Genomic DNA, 17,484 nt, shown 5'->3' with positions numbered 1-17,484 from the left:
CATGGTAACCCATGAAACTCTAGACTGACAGCTTTAGAGTCTTCATAGGATTGAACTAGGCCCTCCAAATGCGGGAGAGTGTGGTGTAACTTGGACTATCTGTGAGGCACCTGGTAGTAAGACCAGGATCTATCCTTGAGCTAGCATGTTGGGGCTTATTCTCTATAGTTGGATGCCATGACAAAACTTAATGCAGGGTGAGGGGCTTGGTACTGCCCCACAACGCATCAGACTTTGTTGACATCCCATGGGAACCCTTCCCCATTGGAAGAAGTAGATGAGGGGTGGGCTAGTGAGGGGAGACAGGGGCAGGATGAGGGCTGTAGGGGAAAACTGTGGAAGCAATGTAAATTGAAATTTAAAAAATAAATTAAAATTTAAAATAAAAAGAATGAAAGTATTTGTTCTGCAATTATTCAGTTTCAATTAACACAATTGTATATTGTGCCTGATAAAGTAGATACTTTATTTATTGCATGATGATGAGAATAAAAAAATAAACCAAATTTTAAAATCATAATTTTTTATCTTTCAGTGCATATGCATATCTATGAACAAAAATAAGAGGTGTTAATAATGTAGCTCACTGAAATAAAGTTCAAGAGCCCAGACACAATACCCTGTAACCCCATGAACAGAAACAGATTTTTCTACTTAATTTTTAAGTCATAATCATTTAGTATAGTACCTAAAACAGGAAACTACTCAATAAATCTTGCAATCAAGTCTAACCAAGTACTGCAAAAGAGACTTTGTACTGAAAAGTAGCACTAACATTGTTATCAGAGTTATAATGATAACTTTTCAAGTAAACTATTGTTTACAATGTCACTAGTATGTGAAAGGTTCTGGATAGAATCATTTATTTTTTGCCTTAAATAAGAATATTTAAATAATTTATTGTGACTCAGTTTTTAAATCTTAGATTAAAACAGTAGTATCTCATGATGTTTCATCTATTTAAGCTAAACTGAAAATGTTTACCAATTAATTATATTAAAAAATGTCATCCCGACCTTTCTTTGTGTGATCTGAAAATAATAACTATCCACAGGCATATTCGACAGCAATGACTTTTAAACCAGTAATATGATGATTTGCTTATCTCCTACATCATGAACATATATTACAATTCAATTTCTCATAGTATACACTTCAATTTAAAACTAAACTTTTCCCAGTGCATAAATGATCTCAGAGAAAGAATTAAAAAAAAAACTTACATCAGATAATTATAAGTCCATAATATTTTTTTTTCAGAGAACTGCAGGAGCTAATTAAATGCGTTGCTTCACCTCAAGGGCTAGTTCAGAGAGTGTGGAGAAAGGAATATTCTACATGAGCTCTATAAGGAACCCTGGTATTATGCAATGAGGCATAGGAAGAATTGCCTTCGAACACTTGAGGGAAAACAACACTAGCGATTGGTACAATTAAATTCTACTTATTTTACAAAATCCTATTTCTTCTTGTTCTGCCTGATCAAGTTTTCTGCCTACCTTTTTTCCCTTAAGACACAAAAGCTTTCTTTTGACGAGAGGCCCAACTGAACAATTTAGCACTACTATTAATAAAGTAAAAAAAATAATTTTCTATAGATGTTATTTCGTTGTTGACTGACTTCTTTGAGTGGTCTGATTTCTTTAGTTTTTGTAAAGGTTCCAGAAGTTTATCTCACAGCAATTCTAATCTCAGGCTCTCTCTGATTTTGGTGGAGATAACCAGAGACTCATAGAACATCTTTTCATTTTAATTGTTGATTGGTAATTGAGAAAATTATCAAGATAATTGAGAAAATTATCCTAAAGGCCACTTTAGGATCAGAGCAAAATATTATTCTCTTAGTGGTATGAATAAGGAAAAGAGTTTAAAACAGCGAGAGTTCATGATAAATAGTTATAGACTATGCTGTTATGTACTTGCATAATTAAAGCAAAATCTTCACAAAGAAAAAGTTAAATAAATATCAACCACGTGTAGAAGTGCAGAGAGACATAAAATGACTACAAAGGATCACCCACTCAACTGAGTTCCTATTTTGTAGGACATTGCAACAACAGTCAACAATGTTCTCGTACTTTTGACAGACACGTCTTAAAAGTGCAAATGTTTTGTCTGAGGAATCAACATTCAGTTGTCTGGGACAAAAGTAAATCTTAGCCAGAATTTAACTTTCATGTGGCAACTTAAGTTATTTCTACTTATGAAAACTTGTGTTCAGATGCATTGGCTGCTGGAGAGTCCATTGTAAATTAAGTCCCAGTTACTATGATTACTCTGGACTCACAGCCTGCCTTCAGTGTTCTGCATTGAGCTACTGGGTCTACAGCTTGCTGATGTATTTCTGCTGTGCTCACCTGACTACTGACTCTCTACCATGCAGAATAAGAAGAGCACTTGACATGATGAGGGGAAAAGAGGGAGTTGTTCTTTCCTCTTAGCTTCCTGTTCCTGCTTTTGCTTCCCAGCTGCTCACAGTGTCATCACAGTGACGTTTTTCACCTGATAGTGGCATTTCATTTCAGTAGCAGGAGTGACTTATTTCAGTTTGCACTTTTCCCAGCACTTTTCAGAACCACGCTCATGGTACTGCATCAGAGACACTAGTCTCTGCGTGAGCAGTTTCTCCTCCTCAGACTCCTGGGATTCTGCTTTGCAGATTTCCCTTTATCCTAATTTCAGAACATTATAATCTGAGCCTTCAGGAGGACCGTCTTGTAGTTAGCATCAGTTCATACTAAGTGTACCCCTTATACACCCTCAGACCTCTCATAAGTGGTATCATATCTTTATAGAAATATTTTGAGACAAGCACAATCCACTAACAATGACAGCAAGAAACAAGCAGCCTCAGGGCTTCTATGTCCTTGGTGGGTCCTGTGAAGGACTCATAAGTCATCATTACAGATTAATAAATAATTACTTAAATCCTATTGTGCACACATTTTGTTTATTGACACATAAAATCAATGTATGAATATTAATGATTTTTTCAGATGTATTTCAATTTCTAGGGGTCATTACAAATGAAAGCAAAGCAGTATATAAAACTGTACCTTGTGGGAGAAGGTAGCCTGATCCTGGTCTTCTAATGTTTTCTTGGTCATCAGCAGGTCCTTTGGTAGGAGACCTTTCCATTCTTTTCGGTAGTCTCACTGACATAAGTAATATTTTATTTATTTGGAAATAGCTATTTATCTCTTTTACCCTTAAATATGCTGCCATATTCCTTAATGATACAGTTCTCAGAAATCTCTGGACTTCACTCTCAGAAATGTGAGTTTTCTCATAAATTACCTTCCTTAAGGCTTACCTCCAAAAGTTGTTTTCTGTTCACATGTTCCTGTTCTACTTCAAATTTCACTGCCAACTTTGGAACAGGAGTTCCATGACTAAAATTTGTACTTATCACACTTCCTGTATACAATACCAAGCCTGTTTCATGTTTTGCACAAAGGCAGAATGACTAAATGAATAGGTAATTTTGTCACAACCAATAAATTCCATAACCATACAACTCCCTATTCTGAACTTTAATCCTCTTGCTCCCCTACTCCCATACTTAAATTATACTACAGACATTAACCTTGTTTGTACCTATTTGTTTAAGTCGCATTTTACAGTGACTGGATCTACTTTACATATATAAAAGTACTTATAGTAAACCTTGGGGTCATTACAGTGATGAAGTTGTGCTTGATTTAATTTAGTATAAGAACTTTCTGTTGTATTCTGATTCCTTGGAAAATTGATAACCTTCTTATATATTGTACATGATAATCCTGTATTAATTAAAAATCTGTTTGAGAAAAATAGTACCTTTGCTATGTACAAGACATAGCAGAGAGTTCACGCTGTAATTAAATCCCTGTCAAATTATTAAACTCAATTAATCTAATTTTAATCTGCCATTACATTGTTACAAAAGTCTTGTATAACTCTTATATTTATAATGCCATTGTTTTAAATGAAATTGCATTATAAGTTATTTTACTGTGCCTATGTTTTCTAAATTTCTCACTTAACTTCTTTCATGTATTTTTGATGGGAAAAAAATTTTAAAAGGACTAATGATTTTTCTGGACTCTCTATCTTACCTTCAGAACAAGATGCTGAAGACCTTAGTGCTATGACATTGGCTTAGTATGTGAAAAGAAAACTTGCCCAAGAAATCAGGTCAGCACCTAAAACTCTAGTTTAAGCAGTATCTTTCATTGATTTGGGAGTACTATAATTTTCACCTATTGCCTGGATGGTTTGAATGCAAAACAATATGATACATAAACGTACTTAGAAAATGACAGTATAAATCCAAAACAAATGAAATCTACCTCATATTTAGGTTGAACACTCCCTGAAGTAGCCATACAGTGTTTCCCGTGCTCTCAGCCCCACACAGTGACTTCTGTAGGACTACTAGCTCTTTTGTATTCTCCAAGTGCCTCCGATAAGGATAAAATTTTACTGTCTAAATAACTTTCTAGATGACATTAAGATTACTAAGCAATTCTTTTCTATAGTTATAAACAGTACTAAAACTTCCTCCTACAGCCATTCCAGGAAAATACAATTTCTACTCTCTCTAATAAATTCTCTTTAGGCACTCTTTCTCTGTTTCCTTTACAGACAAAATTAATCCTCAAATTCAAGAGTTTTCAACACTTTCCTCCCAATGACTTTTCTTTTAAACTACTCCACCACTCAAGTACCATATCGTTCCATTCTGTCATTTTTCAGTCAAGAATAATTTCTACATTGCTAAAACTAGGAAGCATTGATAATTATGTACTCTTGAGCAAAGTAATATCGTTAGTTGTCTTCAGTGTGCCCCCAGGCAATGCTCATGATTTCCTCTCTGCAGTCTATTATACCACAATTCCTCATGTTCCAACATGTTCACGTTCCAACATGTTCACCCTCTAAAGGAGGCATGACTGGGCCTCTGATATTTTACATATTCACCATTCTTTTGATACTTCACTCAGTATCATTACTATAAGCATCATTTATAAACTGACAACTCTTTAATGTAATTCTCCTGATATTGTTGTCTCCTGTGGTCACCTGCATAGTATGTTTCCACTTAATGACAGAATTTCAGATTTACCACGTTTATCAGAGAATTTCTGCTGTTACCACTTTTTAGAAAATAGGTTATGTTTTTGTTGTTTATGTTCAACTTTATTTACTCATCCATTGTCTAATCTACAAATCTAAAATTATTATGTTTTTCACCCTGAGAATTAATCCACAATGAATTCACTTCTCATTAAGGTGACTTCATCCAAGCTATCAATCAAAAATATGTACTTTGTTTCTTTGTTTCTTGTCCCTTCTGCTCTATTCTGGTCTCAGTGTAGCAGCTAGGGTAACTTTATAAAATATGGGCATCTGTATTGCTAGTCTGCATAAGACACTACCTCTACAGTTGCAGTGAAAGCCGATGTTTTTCTAATTGTGTACAATGTATTTTGTGATCTGGGCCAGCATTATTTATCCAAACTTATGGTTTTTTTTCTTCAATTCAACAGCTCATACCATTTTAAACATGTTAGCATATCTGCTATTCCTTAAAATACTGAGGGTTTTCCTGTCTCACTTTTTGGAGTCTTCATGGTTCTTTTCTGAAGTTCACTTTGGAAGCAAAGCTTGTTCTTTTTTTATGCTAAAAGTTGCAAATTCACTACTTGTCAGTCCTCTTGTTTTCTTATGATATTATTACACATTCTCACATTTGATTAGACACCTGAGAGCGAAATAGAAAATATGTGTTCGTCAGTTCATTCTCTATAGCATTGTAAAGTGCATTTTCAAGTCCTAGAAGAATGTATATGCAGATCACAAAAGAAATGCAGTAAATACATGATGATTAGGGATGTAAAATGGGATTGTTGAAAACATTAAAGTATGTCTAAAATAATGGAAACAAGACTATTCCTATGACCTTAGTGATTTTCTACTGCAAATAGGAGAGTTTCCTACATTATAAGTAATTTTGATCTTATAAAGGTAGGTAAATTTTTAAGAAGCTTGGATATGCAAGCAGAGATGACATTAAGAAATCCTTTAAATAGACTCTCTTATGGTGTACTAAATTCAAAACTGGATTCTGTCCAATTGATTTAAAAGGCTATTGATAGACTAGTTAGGGAATCAAGAGAAGGAAAACTAATGCTATATATACAGGTTAAAGCTTTCCCTAGAGTCTGCTCTTTCCTTTACAAGATAAAGAAGAATTTGCTCTTAGGAAGTAGGTTTCAAGAGAGTAAGTTTATGTGATGTGTAGGTAAAATTCAATAAACTTTAAAAGGATTACATACAACTAGTTTTTCATAGTGCTTAGTGCTAAATGTGCACTTATTAATATTTATTGCACTCATTATTTATTTAATTACAGTGATAAAATTCTATAACAAGATCCAGGTATGCAATAATAATAACCTGAAGAATGTTGATCTTGAAAGGGAAAAGTACAGACAACATAAAACTGTCTCTATTTATTTTCCCAAAAGAGTATTCTGTGAAATTAAAAACCTGAATTGTTGAGTTCATGCTCTCATATTTTCAAAACACTGAAGACAAAATATACAAATTAATTGAACTTTAAAATTTACAATTCTACAGTGGTATGCAAATCCATACAATTATTTTTATCAGAAGTTTTGATTTAAGTTTTCTAAAAATTCCAAATTGACCTTAAATCCTTACCAATTATGTGACTTTTTTATAAGGGAGATTATGTCGCGACAATGTGGTTAATTGCTAAGAACTCTAAAGTCTTTTAGAACAGGGAACTCAAGTACGACACAGCAAGAGAGCTGAACAGCATTGAAGCATTGTGATGGCTTCTGTTGTCCCAATTCAAGTGCCCAGGGTGACTCCAGGACCCTTATTGGCGACTTTGAAAGCTAAATACAATTGCAGTTATGTTTAGATTGTAAGGTGACCACGTGACAAAGCACCCAGATATTTCACCAAATACTCTTCTATGTATGTCTGAGGGTGTACCTGAAAAGAGAAAAATATTTGGATTGAATTGATCATCTATCCTGAGTAAAGTAGATTGCTCCTATAAAATAAGCATCCTCACACAAGTTGATGAACATCTAATCAAATGATCTTCAAGTGAATAGCAAGAATGTCTTCAGGTCAGATTATCATGTTATGATATCAACCTTATCTTGCCTTCTCATTCAAATGAAAGCTTTTGTTTGTTGTTTTTGGTTTTGTGGGGGGTTTGTTTGTTTGTTTGTTTATTTGCTTATTTTTTGGCTTTCCAACATTTTACATGATTGCTAGAGAACACACTCAACACCAGCATTTTTACAGCTTAGAATTTTCAGAAAAATCACCAGCTTTCCAGTTATATATAGTTATATCATATTTTAAAATTATTTATATTTTGTATCATTATCATATAGTATACTATATATCCTATATATAGCAAATACCCAGATGAAAGAATTCAGTTTACACACACACACACACACAAACACCATATAAATACACCACCCATATGAAAAAAATGGTTTCTTTTTCTTCCAGATATATATCAATTAACAAACTTAGATTTCCAGGTACATTGTTCTACACACCCATAGATGCTTATCTGTTCACAATAATTTTAGTTTATCAGAAATGTAGTGACATTTCATTTCTTTTAATAAATAGAGCTTGCCTAAGGATCAGACCAGGCAACGAGGACACACACCTTTAATCACAGTAGCCACACTAGCTAACCAGAGAAACCAGGCAGTAGTGGTGCACAGCCTTATCCCAGAACTAGAGAGGATTATAAAATGGGAGGAGACAACTCTCAGGTTCAATCTCATTCTGTGATTCCTGGAGGCAGGAATACAATTTTGGACTGAGGTAGAAGTATAAACCAGTGACAGACTATTTTGCCTTTCTGGCCATCATGATGAACTCCAACATCTGTCTGTAAGTTTATATTCGTGCTACACAGAACATTTAAAAACTCTTCACAAAGTAAAAGGAAAGTTGAGCTCAGTACACAGCAAAATATTTGGCTCCTATTTCTTAATTTTGAATAAAATTTATCTTACATTATTAACAAGTGATCAATGAGGTTTTCTTTAATGGTGCACTTGCTATTGGATTTTGGAATGTGATTAGGACATGAAAGGTGAAAAATACTGACAACCTATTTTCCTGCTTATTTAAAATGAAGCTTCACATTTTCATTATAAAATGGACTATAGACTCTGAAATTTTATATAGTTGGATGTCTGTATCATGATGTGATGTTCATAATCTGATGTCTTGAACAAATTGGATGAAATATAGAATAGTAATGAAAATATGAACCCATCAAAGTGATAGCATGCTTGCCGTGGTGGTAATCATCTTTAATTCCAGCACTAGGGAGACAGACAGAGGGAACTGTGTGAGATCATGATAAGTCTGTTTTACAAAGCAATTCCTAGACAGCTATGGCTGCAAATTAAGACTTTCTCTAAACAACAACAAAAGTGGCATAAAATCATAGAAGACACTCCACGGAATGGAGATGGCCTGGGATAATATGGTAAGAATTCTCTGAATTTCTCTTGCAGGGTTTCTTTTATAAATTTAGGAAAAGGGGGAAGGTGCTCCAAGGGTTAGGAATGGGTATATCATTGCACTGAGAGGCAGGATTTTTAGACTATATGCAAGAGTGTAGACCGTATGACCTTTCAGCATCTGCATGCTAACAAGAGCTGGTAAGGGAAAGTACATTCAAGAACAGGGCACCTTCACTCAGCTTGCACTCAGCACTGGTTTAGGTCAGCCTTACTGATCTCTCTTTTTACCTGGAATTCCCTGACCCAAATTAGCCCCAGGAGAAGACTGCTGCCCTAACGAGCACAGGGACAGACACTTTTCAGATGAGTTAGTCTGAGTTGAGAGTTGTTCTTCTGCTGTCCCACTTCACCAGGAACAGAAGAAATAGCAAGAGAGAAGAGAGAATGAAAGTAGGACGAGATGAGGACAAAATGGGGGCAAAGTCACACTGACCCATTGCCAGGAAACAGGCCATGTGCCAAGTGTTTGATTTCACCTAATTGACCTCATACTGATCAGAAAATACCATAACAATACAAATGTTGTCTCACAGGCTAGGCTCCATTGCTACACAGCCCATTAAACACACAGAAGTCAAACTGGTACCTTAATCTCTCTGAGGAGTGGATGGGGTTTGGATATGAGGAAGGAGGAGGGTAGGGAGTGGAAACTAGGGTTGGTATGTAAAATGAGAAAAGACAGTTTTAAAAAATAGAATTGAAAAGGAAGTCAAGCTGGTGGCTACATAGAACCTTCACTTCTACATTCTACCTTCTTCAGTGCAGGAAGGTATTCTGCACAGTACCTAAAGAAAAATGTAAACACCAACCAAGCTCAAAACCCTTTGGTCTACAGTTGTGTCTTGCCTGCAGGAGATACTAAGGCAATGGTGATACAAAGCTTATGAGAGTAACCAATCAATATCTGATTCGTCTTCAAGCGCACTCAACAAGATAAAACTCGACACTGCTTGGGTCACCAAGAACATAAGACTAGATAGCTCAGGGACTTAGGCTAAACCAAATACTACTGTTCTATTAGAAAAACGTAACAATAAAATAACTCCTAATGACACTCTGCTATACTCATAGATCAGTGCCTTGCTCTGCTATCATAAGACAAACTTCCTCCTGCAGCAGTTGAGAACAAGTATAGAGACTAACAGACAGGAAAGGGGGGGGAGAGGCTTTGTAACACTTAACTCTTTATTTGTAACACTCAACTCTTTATGGAATGTCTCCATTAAATACCTCACCTTGGGGCTCAGGGATCTCTGTGGAAGAGTATATTGAAATAATTTAAGAGCCAGAGGGAATGGAGGACACCAAGAAAACAAGGCCCTCTAAGTCAACATGATCAAAGCTCATATGAACTCACAAAGGCTAAAGCAGCATGAACAGGACCTGCACACGTAGCCATCTGGTCTTCTGAGTATATAATACGGCTTCCAGTGTTAATGGGACTCCTATGTGTTAAAAAATGAGTGGGTCTCTGATTCTTGTACCTACTCTTCAGCTATTTGTGTCTCTTTATTTTTTGGGTTTTTTTTGTCCTTTTCCAATCTGCTACTTTTTGTTTTTACTTATTTTATTTTTGTTATGATTATTTGGAAGCATCTTTGGTTTCTAATGGAAGACAGAAAAGGAATGAATCCAGATAGAGGTGAGGTGAGTAGGGACTAGGAGGAGTGGAGGGGGGAAAATAGAAATAGGATATATTGTGAGTGGGGAAAAATTTGTTGTCAATAAAAAGAGGAAAATGCTGTTTCACTGCAGGAAAACTATGGCAACTGAGCTGTTCAGTACTTTAAGATCTGATATATAAAGAAAGCACTAAAAATGGAAAAGATAGGGAGAGAGAAGGAAAGGGGGTTGGAGGGAGGGACAGGAAGAGAGGGAAGGAAGGAGCAAGGGACAGAATGAGGGAAAGCCAGAGAGAAAAAGGTAGGGAGCGAAAAAGAATGAATGGAAACAGAATCCAAAAGAAATGGTTGAGGGACGGCATTGTAGTTCAGCAGTAGAATGTTTTGCCTTTTGCAAGCCCTAGATTCTATTACCTAGACAACAAAGGAGCATGGAAGAGAGGGAAAAGGAAAGAAGGTCAAATGTACATCTTTGTTTTAAGTTACTTTGCGTGTGTACACTCACACACAGACTTATGTGTAGTTTTCAGATACAAGGTCTCCATGTCTTATGTGTAATTTTCCGATACAAGGTCTCCCTGTCTATCACAGGGCTGTTCAGCTTGCATCAAACTCACAATTCTTGGACTTTGGACTCCTGTGTCTTGAGATACAGTCATGGACCAACATATATTGATTTGTTTTAATTTTGATACTGTGATATAATTGGTGGGACAGTATTCATTGCAATGTTTTTAAAGAAGACTAGAAACAGGAAGTAGTAGCTGAAGAGAAAAAGTTGAGTGAAAGGAAAGACGTCTGAAGCAAGCAGTAAGGAATTTGAACCCACTCAGTGTCTACAAGATGACAAATAGGAAAGAGATTTGAGGAAAGAAACTTAAGGACTCACTGAAAGAGTTAAGAGTAATGAGTTACACTGGAGACTAAAAAAAAGCTCTTTCTGGGCTGGCAACATTATTTAAATCCAACCAGGAGACAGATGAAGTCAATAAAGATCTTACGATTCCTAAATGCTGCAGAGGGTCCAAAGAGGACTGAGGAGTTTGAGAGAAGTAAGAGCTGGAGTTATGGCAAGGCATTGGATACTGTCAAGAGAACAGTTTCAGTGTTCTGAGAAGCAGAAGCCAGATTGCAAATGTTTACAAAGGGAACAGTTGATAAGAAAGTGAAGGTTGTTTGTTCTTTTCTCGTATTTACAGTTGAATGGAGAGATAAAAACACGATAGAAAAAAATGGAGCAAAGATAATAAATTTGGGGATGAGAAAACCTGTGCTTTCTGATGTTTGCTATTTGCTTGTTTGTTTGTATTTGTTAATATAAAGTTTGAAAGAGGGAAAGCATCTTGAGAAACTGTTCTTTTATCCTATCTTTTTTTACTTTTACTCTCTTGATCACTGTCAAATCTTCATGAATTCATCAAGTCAATACACTTGGCAGTTGGGTATTGTAGGTCTTGATGCTATCAAGTTTGTCTTCTAGATGTACTAATTTTATTTCTTTCTATAGTGTGTCACTTTGTCCCTCCCTATACAATTGAATAAGTAAAGTGGTTTATTTCTGGCATACCTCTTATGTTTATTTGTCGTCCAGAGTAGAAATATTTTCAAAATATATTGTAGCATATTAGCGAAGAGCTAAAATTAAAATGGTACAGTCATGCAGGAAGTGAGTTAATTGTTCTATTGATACTACTTCTTTCTTGCTCTTTGGAAGATGCACAGGAACAAATAAGCAAGTTCTCTTTGCTGCTCTCATGTGATGGCAGCCTGAGACACAGCCCAAGCTATAGATTCATCCTGCTATTTCATTTCATTCTACTCACAGCCGAAAGTAGCAAGGGTAAATAAAGTGTCCAAAATGCCAGAGTAATGGCATCAGGTCAACTGTAATAAAAGTGACTTACCCACCATTGTTCATTTATGCACCCAATCTTGCATATTTGCATGTTTATTTCAGTTACCCTGGAGCGGAATACATCCTGACTCAGAGCTAGTGTGTTGCGGTTATCATATGATTATGCGTGACATCAATATTCCTTCCCGCCACGTTCTTTTTACAAGCTCTAGGAATCATAAACTTGGAGCATTTTATTGGAAAGTCAAGGCGGCAGAGTTATGGCAATGACTCAGAAATGATGCTTCCCTGCGCAACAATGTTGATTTACTTGTGATGCTAAGCACACTCCACTAAGTCATACATGGCTCTTGGGAGAGGACTGACTAATTAGCTCAGTGACTTATCCACCCACATGCTCTGCTGATTCTGATAACATTAAAACATTTTATTAGCCTGCAAGGTCAGGAAATCTTACTGCATGGGTAGTATTTTTAAAAATTTATTAACAATAGCCTGATGTTATTTCTTTTGCATCTGTAGATTGGCAATAAATCTGAAAAGATGAATAAACGGATATACTTCTTTCTTAGAATACTTTGTACACAGAGATCTCAGAGAGAAGGAACGTGTACAAGGGAAAATGATTCCTGGCAAGAACTTATAGTGAAAATCCACCTGTGGGTAAATTTGAGAATTCCTTAAAATATTGTACAAATCATATATTTCACAACGATATAATGAAGTTTATACTTGTATATGAGTCTTTTTCCTTCAGTAATTTTATGCCGATGAATCATCTTTAGCAACTGTTTCAAGAGTGTACGTCTATATCCAATGTGTAGCTGTCAATTACAAAGGTTGTAACCAGAGAACCCAAATGTTGTAATACAAAGATATGATTTTTATAATTTCAGGGGGAATGTGTCTAAATTTAATCATTATAAAGTAGATGAAACGGAAATGGAATAGTTTCCATCATTGGCTAACCTTTAACCACCACTTGGGCACAAAAATAGAATTAAATTGGACCACTGTGGCCCATATGAGTTGTGAGATATTTTCAGTTTCCTAGTATTGATTAACATTTAGTGATCACATTGTCTCCTTCATGTAAAAAAAGATGGCAATATTTCTAGGAATAAGGCTACTTTCCCTACTGAATATTAAAAATACTTCAGGAAGTTGATGAACTTTCTGTTGTTGTTCTTCATTGTAAGCAAGACTGAAACAAAAATGCTTTGAGAGAAAGGAGAAAAGTTAGAGACCAACGTAAAGCACTAGGAAAAAGACATAGTTGAGTAAATCATTTTGTATACTTAATAAAAATAATTTGAAGCAGGAAAATTTTAAAGTCAAGGTGTTAAAAATAATTAATTAAAAATAGTTATTATTTTTAATTTCAAACAAATTATCATTTTTCCCAAAGATTTTCTGAAGAAAAATATAAAAGCAGTTTAATCATTAAACAAATTTTAATGTATTAATAATTTGGATTACATCTCATATCTGACTGCAATATTTATTTAAACAAATTCCATTGGTTCCTGAAATACTGGGGCATTAAACATTTTCATTTGATCACAAATCCTGTCTTTCTCATTTTGTCTAATTTTTTCTCACTTCCTTATGATTCATTCATACTAAATCAATTCAGATTATTTTATAAGCATATTTATTTCCTCAAATTGTGCAGTCCAATAACCAAACAAACAGTTTAACTTGTGGAGAACTGAGATTGCTGATAGCAGAGGAATCTCAGTTCTGAGATCAAATTAAGTTCTGCTACCAAACTAGTCAGCTGACCTTGGAAATATTTTCCACTCTATCTCCTGCTCAAATTTGTAATCTGTAAAATGAAGAAGTGCAGCCAAATGAACAGTAAAATTTCTCTAACTCAGAAACTCAATGCTCTGTGTCCAATAACTTGCACCTGGAATTATTTTTTCATATTTTTAAATAAAATGTGAGTGGAGCATGGAAGACATACATGTTGTGGAAAAGTAAGTTTACACACATGTCACTTCTGATTTGAAATAAGAAAAATTGGTAAGCTTCTAAATAAACCCTAAGATTACATGTAGGCATTCTTGATGTAATTTCTACATCTTTTGAGTTTCAAATTTAACTTGAAGTGATAAGCATATCTGTATTTCTTTTAAGAAAGGGAGGTATTTCATAGCCCCAACCATCTGATGGCTACAAAGAAAGGCTGTAAGAACTGAAGTAAGAAAATAGAATTGTTATACTTAACTAGGTATTACACACATTCTTTACCCTATGACTCTTTGAATGTTTACAGTTTGAATAGTTTTCATCCTTCTTATAAACTTGTTTACTTATTAAAATAATTTTTAGAGCACATATACTGTTAATATCTATTATATTTCCTTAAGCATAGCAGAATTACTTGCAGCCACAATAAGAAATAATTTCTTAACCTGTATGAACATAGGTGAGCAGGATTTCTACTTTTGAATAAGAATTGTGAGACTGGGAATGTTATATAAGGACAAATGTACCATGAATGAAAAATAGTAATCAATAATAATAGTGTCAAACTAGATTTAGGATTATATCTTTTAAAATAATGTTCTTCATTCCTATTTCAGTGAGCTATATACTGAGATACCAGTTATTACTCTCAACATGCATAATTGAGAGATTGAATACTTTCAAATGAGATGGACTTACTCAAGTCTAGTATCAGCAATCTTTCTACATCTGCATATTGGTTATTCTTTTTGAGCAGACTCCTCCCAAATTTATTTGGTCATAGGAACAATTTTATTTTCAACAAATGGAGAAAATCCCTAGATCTTTGTGCTTTCTCCAAAGACAAATGCTCTCCATATGGGCTGTTATAGAGATTAACCTCTTGTTCCTGTCCTTATCCATACTGAAGAACTCATATGAAATCTTAAAATAGATAAAAAAGCAAGAAGTACGTTTTCTAATTAGTTATTATAAATTTTAAAGTATAACACATGAAAATAATATTCCTGAAAATAATATTCCTGAAATACCCATTTTAGAGTAATTTTGAGTAATTTTAAATGGCAAACACACACACACACACACACACACATACACACACACACACACACACACACACACACATATATATATATATATATATATGGATATGAGTATGATTTTTTAACATATGATGACCTCCCGGTAATCTGGGGATTGATTCTGCACACATTAGAAGTTCTGCAATCTTACTGATATGTAGTATGGATAGAGACAGATGAATCTAATTTTAATCAATAATATGACCTTTTTTTATGCCAGGCAGATTGGAATGGACAAAATAAAGATGATATTCACAAAAAATAAAAAACATAGTAGATCCAGTCTGTAATTTCATGTTTTTCTACATCCTCTAGAAAGCATATCAAAAAGGGAATAGGAAATATATTCCTATTGTTATGTTCATGGAACAACCATCATTAAGGTCATCTTTTTTCTGATTTGCAAAATGCTAGAATTAGTCTCATAGAATAAGAAATAGTATTAGATAAAGAAGGTGAATGCATTTTGAAATCTCCCTCTCTCTGTCTCTGTCTCTGTCTCTCTCTTTCTCTCTCTCTCTCTCTCACACACACAAAAACCCCTTTTTTATTGGCGCTAATCTTACTGGTCTCTAAGCATACGTAGATTAACTACTTCAGTTTCTTGATTCACAACGTGAGTAAAATATTTCATATTAACAGTTTACAGCTTGAACAAGATATGTAATAAACAAGAGAATAGTGAAAAGTCACATGATCTCAGCCCTTTGGCTTATTGGTCAGTTTGTTCAGAATTGAAATCACCCTCAAAGCTAGCAAACATACAGAAAATCTCAAACACAATCAGTGAAGAATTTAGAGCAGTGTTACATTAAACAATTTATCAAAAAATAAAATTATTGCAGGAAAATTAAAATCAAAAAGCCCCAAGCGGAAAGCTAAAATTCTGTTTCCCCGGTTTACATGTTCTTTCTGGTATTGACTTATACCCTACCCCATCCCCAATTCCCACAGAAATGTACTGACATAGGCTGAAAAAGTAACTGTATTCTTATTTTTCTGCATATCATACAGTTCACACTATTATACCTATAAAAGTAATTCCCTACCCCTAAAGAACTCCCAGCTTTCATTTATATGAATTTGCAAATACTACATTAAAAATTTAGCAAACTTTTTATAAACAAATGTCATATTAATTTGAGAAATGGTTTGAAAGCTTCAATTGTGAAATAATCATTAACTATTTCATTTGTCCAATAAGTATTTGAGTTTTATGCTATGTCTAGCACAGTATTGTAGTTTAAAATATACAAAAGTTGCATCAAATACTGAGAGTGGAACAGAAACCTCTAGAGTCTAGGACGAACAAGAGAAGGGGTATAAACAATAGACAGTGTATTCCAAATACATGGCAGACAATCCACTGTTAGACAGTACAATAAAACAAACCCTATCACTCTACAGTGGTTACTTATGCATCCTACAATAATTAGAGGAGAAAATATTGTAACTTCTTAACACAAAAAGAGAAAAACAATAAGGCAATGTAAAGGCAAATTTTCTGGACTGGATTACATGCGTGTATCAAATATGACAGTTTAAAGTCATAACTACTAGCTGGATGTAGAGTCTTGTACCTGCAACCCTAGCCTCGAAGCTAGGTTATGAGTTCAACTTACATCTCAAAATTTATATGTGAATAAATAAATAGATAGATAAATAAATAAACAGTAAATAGCAAGCAAATTCAAAACTCCTTGGCCTGTGACTGAAGAAATTCAGACTCCTCTTTCAGTCATTTCTTACACAAAGTACAAAATGCGTGGAGGAGGCAGGAGCCACACTAGTGCAGAAGGAGTAGCCTAATAATCAGTTAATTATGCTTTCCTCAGTGATCTGAAGATCATAATCAATTCACTGAGTGCAGAAGAATAATCCTGTTCATTTCAATTATTTCTGAGTTACACACACCTTCCAAACACCTTCACAGAACTTCAGTGTTGTGGAATCTACAAGGATAGTGCTTCCTGCCTTTGGCAATAGTCTGCTTACACATGAGTAGTGTATGTTAGGAACAGAAAATGGGACAGGAAAACGAGGAGAAAACCCTACATAATTATGTGGTGAGGCCTTATTCAGTTTTTCCTGTAAATTTTCACTAAGTTTTGATTACTTTTGCCTTTATAACTTTTTCTATACTCTACTCAATATGCCTCTGCTGTTGAGGAAGTTTTACCAATCTTATCATGCAGAAGTGCATTTCTAAAGAGCCCCCTTGCACTCTTGCCACTTTTCTGTTAAAAACATTTACTTTCAAATATAAAATTGCTGCCATGAATGTAAATATAGTCTATTTATAGAGCTAGGAGAGCTGCAGTACAGGAACTGAGAGGGTAAATAAAAAGAAAGAACATCAATAGAAG

The 17,484-nt window shown here is 34.7% G+C and overlaps 1 long non-coding RNA gene across 2 annotated transcripts in view; it reads left to right on the top strand.

Annotated features, from left to right (window-relative positions):
• Nucleotides 1–17,484, top strand: part of LOC125387516 (uncharacterized) — a 37,613-nt gene that overhangs the window by 6,854 nt on the left and 13,275 nt on the right. For both annotated transcript variants that reach the window (XR_015738498.1, XR_007227878.3), the window contains exon 3: nucleotides 4,104–4,176. This is a non-coding gene — a long non-coding RNA (uncharacterized LOC125387516). The remainder of the gene's footprint in view (nucleotides 1–4,103; nucleotides 4,177–17,484) is intronic.

Source organism: Myodes glareolus, chromosome 8 (assembly GCF_982192425.1).
Source record: "Myodes glareolus chromosome 8, mMyoGla1.1, whole genome shotgun sequence".
Lineage (NCBI taxonomy): Eukaryota > Metazoa > Chordata > Mammalia > Rodentia > Cricetidae > Myodes > Myodes glareolus.
The sequence above is the reverse complement of the archived record's forward strand: the minus strand, read 5'-3'. Positions and strand labels throughout refer to the sequence as shown.